The following is a 4,914-nucleotide window of genomic DNA, read 5'->3' on the forward strand; positions in this document are numbered from 1 at the left end:
TAAATACCTATTTTGCCACTTTACTTCCGAAAATAGACCTCATTAAGACCCTTCTACACTCACCCCTTAACGACCTTTTACAACCCTAATTTCAAATACAATAGCCAGACTGAAGTGTGCCTTTCCAGTGTAGGAAAACAAGGAATTATCGTATTAAAAATAAACAATTGATATAAGGAGTATTCTATCATACCTTTCTGATCAGATGAAAGATGGAGATTTTTTTTATAAGTCGAAATTTAGTGTCTCTAATAGAGCAATCTCCTTGAACCTTATAAACGATCATAGATACAATGATAACAATAAGTTGGGGTAGGTCAATGATAGATAAGCAGCCACGGGCGGAAGGATTGATTTTTATGAACGGAAACCCTATATCTACTGCATCTTGTACGAGTACACAAATCGCATCCTATTCAGCCATAAAGTACTTCCATAAAAGTTACCATCTTGCCTTGACGTACTATACTGACGTATTGTGGTTTGAGCGCGACTCAGTACAGTTCCAAGAAACAAGCTTTGTACAAATTGTAAATGCTTCCAAATCAATAAGACCCGTCAACCGTCAAACCTGTTCGAGTGGAGGAACTTTCCCATGCGATTTTTTTTATTATTGTATATTGTGGCTTCGCCCTTAGCTATCTGTTATCTAAAGTCTGCAGCCTGGCGTTTGCTCAAGAGTCCAACTAAACGTCTGACGACGGAGGTGAAGCAAGAAATCTGTTTGCCATGTCGACGATTTATCAATCGAGGGTATGGGAACATGTTTGTTTACATGCTGGCAGGCATGAACAACCCAGACTTGCTTGCACGTCGAGTACTGAACATTAAAATGATAACAAGTGTCTCTTCTTGCGGCATAGTTTTGTGGGTAAACAAATTTCACGAATTCCACCGAGGTGAGTCAAAACATTCACTGCACCGTGATGGGATCGTTTTCCTAATTGTTGTTAAACAACTCATGGCAATTTATTTCGATTGTTTACTTTGCATTTTTATGAACAAAGCCATAAGATACGGGGGGAGTTGTCCACAAAATGTTGTGATTTAAAAGTGTGGTAATCTTTGGAAGGAAGGGCACAAGCATACCAAGCATTGGACTTTTTGAGAACCTGCAATAATAGAACAAATACTGACGTTCTGAGAATGCAATGTTTAGGTTGCACTGTGAGGAGGTTTGCAGGTATTCAGAAAAGATACAACCAAAAATGATCAATACGAATAAAATTAGTGTTGGGCTTTGAAGGTGTATTCCTTAGGGGCAGGTCTGCAACTAAGAAGCAAATTGAATTTCAGTGAATTTAGCCAATGGTGACGCATGATGCTATAGTCCATTCACCATAAACGAACGAAGATTCAACGACCTTGTGGAAAGAAGAATGAACTCGTTATGGTCAATCATTGACCAGCATAAAGTGCGCATCTGAGGAACACCGTTAATGTCGAGAACGGAATGCAATTCAAATTCCAGTTTCTAAGGCAACGAAAACCACAAATTTCATCATAGTGCATTCAGATACTCTTCATAGAAAGGTAAGCATCCATGTTAGGCTAAACTTAAAGATTAGGAAACGAATCTTGCCTTTCTATTTTTACTCTTGGACTTATGCGAGAAAATATGCATATTGGTCGTGTTTGCTATTTTAATGTATACCGGTCATATGTATGGATAATGAGGAAGAAGCAAGGCTGTCTGCTTCCTGAAAGACTTTGCCAGTCGCGGTTATCACGATTTGACTGAAGATCAACCATTGATTAGGAATGCGTCATTTGTATTTCACATCGAGGAACTGTGGGCTATGATAAAGATTGAATTCTCAACCCCGTCCTCCGAGGGGTTGGAAAATTTATGAAGGGGGAGGTGTGTGGTCTGTCCCTTTAAACTCATTGAAAACTCGTGACGGTTATCTCCCTTAAAAAGTTGTAGATCTCAAAGTTTAAAATTGATAGACCAGTAGCTACTGTGAGCCTAGCGCCGTCACTTTTGAAGAAAATCTCTCGCTTCTCCCTTAATACCCTCCTTTCTGTCTGCGGAGATGGAGCTCCAAATTAAACCTTATCATTTTGACATGAAAATAGCCCCCTTTTGGGGCGCCATAACATTTTAAAGGCGCTACCACCATTTTTTAACAGAGTTAGGGAAAAGTAGGCTTCACTTTTCTATTGCATTGGGTCAGTTGACAACCAAGAGTTTTCATCGGGTTTGAAAAGAGGGATCCTCCCCTTCTGGGAACGAGCTTGAAAACTCCACTTTACTCGAACTGTCATAGCTAGCCCACACCACAGTTCAGCCAAATTGAGAAAACTTGAATTGATTCTGCATTGCACTGCAATTATGCATTTAAAGGAACACAAACCAGAGAGAACAGATATATATAACCAACCAAAAATAAACTATCTGTTTGTCTGCACGATGTTTTTGCAGCAAGTCTTTCCGATTTTGAAATGAAATTTATGTGAAATCATGATACATTGAGTTCAGGGTGTTGAACACCGCCCCTTTAAAAAGTTATTTCATCTTAAAGTAAGAGTTTTGGTCAAATTTGTATTTTTAATCCTACCGTGAAGGGAGATGGGCCTGGAAGGAACCCCGTGAAAGAATTGTGGAGGTCACACCCCCTAAAAGAATATGGTGCTATCCTATCATTAAGCCCATCCTAGAAGGTCGTGATATGAAGCACAATTTTGGAAAGTTTGACCGAAACCCTACTTCTATTAACAATTTTATAGAAGCATTGCAAGCATTGCATTATTGCACCATAAGACATTATATGTGGAATGCTGGTATAATGTAAAGTACTAAATATGTGTACATTCCGAGATACTTACAAATAAACCTTAATATCCTTACATGAAAAATCCACCGAGTCTTGCATACTTGAAACACCAAGCTTCCGGTTTCCCACGTGTTCTTACTAGCATTAACGTTACTTGATTCAAATTTCATTTGATAATTGGAAGTTCCAGTGTACGCAGTTGGAAGTGTTCGGTTTGAATTCATTATAATTGACGGATTCCTGTTCTTGGTAATAGGATTTAACGTCCCTTTTTCCAGAAAGATCAGTATTTATATAAAGTCAGCTTCTCTTAGCGGATTGTTGACATTTTTAGCAGCCTTTTTCTACCAATGCAAACCACTGAACCCACTATTGCAGGGGTTTGCCTGGGTAATTTTGGCTTCAAATGGCGAGGTCGCTCCACCCAGCAACAAAAATTCCGTCTTATCTAAGAAATTATCGCTTACCGAATGTTCGGTCAGTGCTCAAATAGGCGCCCTAGATAACCAAATTTCTCACCCTTTAAATCTGATCCAGACAGCATAACGTCAATTACGGCAGAGCACCTTTCACTCAGACGAGTACCATACACCAGGAGACCTATGCGTGGATTTTTCTTGGTGAAGACGGGCAGGCGCATCCACGAGACTTATGAAAATTGTCTTCCGATGTAGTGCATCTTTGTTACAAAGCCAAATCAACAATCAGCAGCTCTCGGAATTTAAAAAAGCCATTGAAAAAAACAGGAGTCTATCTCTGCATGTCATCTGCGATTGCTATTGAGGACTTTTCTGTACTTTGAGCAGTTGATACTACCTGTTACGCATAGTGTTTAATTTCAATTAGCTACATAGTCCGTGCTAACCTATCATTCCTACTGGTTTCCTAGGTTCTATGACCGAAGTCGAGATATCAAAAGCATCGTTTTAGTGCTACCTGTTCCCTAAGCCGCCACATAACCTAGCCTATTTTTACTTCCCCTGCTGAATTCCCCTAGGTTCATGATCTCTCTACCTAGTGTAATAAATGCACCTCTCGATTATTTGCAACAATCGAGTGGTTAAGTGTCAGGGTTTCCCCTCCCTCCTACCCTCTCGTCGCTGGATAAAGGGATGGGGGGGAGGGTTTCGATGGAATCCATCCCCTTCCTCCCGTGAGCTTGAAATTTTTGCTCCCACCATTGAGGAATTGCGGTCGTTGGATACTGACAGCTTAGCGCGAAACAAATGTCCAATGAAACTTCAGTCCAGCACACGATCGGCATGAAGGAACCCATTCATGAGGGCGCATCCTTAGGTTGTTCACCACTCGTTATCCATTTTTGACTGGAAAACAATAAAACAAGATGTGGGGTTCGTTACTATGCGTCATCTGGCCCAATGTTTTTCGACCTTGGTGCCCCGTAAATATGCAGCTGTCCAGTTGCGGTATTCAGCATATTATTTGCTCTGTTTATTAGTTTCTTAAAACCTTTTCATTTGGTAATGGATGAGGAATGAGCCGAAATCAATGGTAAGTAAAAAGACAGTTGACAGTCAACTGCCTTGACGGATTTGTGAAGCAAATGCCAGGAATAACTCTGAGTCCTACAAATATCATTAGCCCAGGCAGCCCCTGCATTGAAGTTGCTCAACACCTACCTGATGTTAGACGGGATGAAGAGCAACTTCCACTTTTCATGATCTACGGGCGCTTCTTTTGGAACATAGCGCAAAAGAAAGACGATATAGGGTTCCATCCAGGGCAGAGGGAACTCATCAGACGCTGCCTTCCTTATTCAACTAATGTCAAAAGTAATATCTGCTTACTAAGAGAGACATTTTCTTTGATATCCCACATGTCTATAGTGGGTATACAAAACTTTGCATGTACGAGGAGCCCCTCAAACTCAACGTATAATAATGTTACTCACTACATGAGGGGATTCACAGTTCCCACCTTTCTACTAATAGGTGTAACCATTTCTGAAGAAATGAATGTGAAGGATAGACAGACGGATAGGAGAATGGTCTTATTTCTCAGCGAGCATTCTACTCATAAGAAGGCCAGATCATTTTCCTCTAGTTCGGCCATGCGGCGATCTGCACTCCCGTGGGGCTGCTTCATGAAAAGGTCTGAAAAGGATGCATTCATAGAG

Source organism: Hermetia illucens, chromosome 2, assembly GCF_905115235.1.
Source record: "Hermetia illucens chromosome 2, iHerIll2.2.curated.20191125, whole genome shotgun sequence".
NCBI lineage: Eukaryota > Metazoa > Arthropoda > Insecta > Diptera > Stratiomyidae > Hermetia > Hermetia illucens.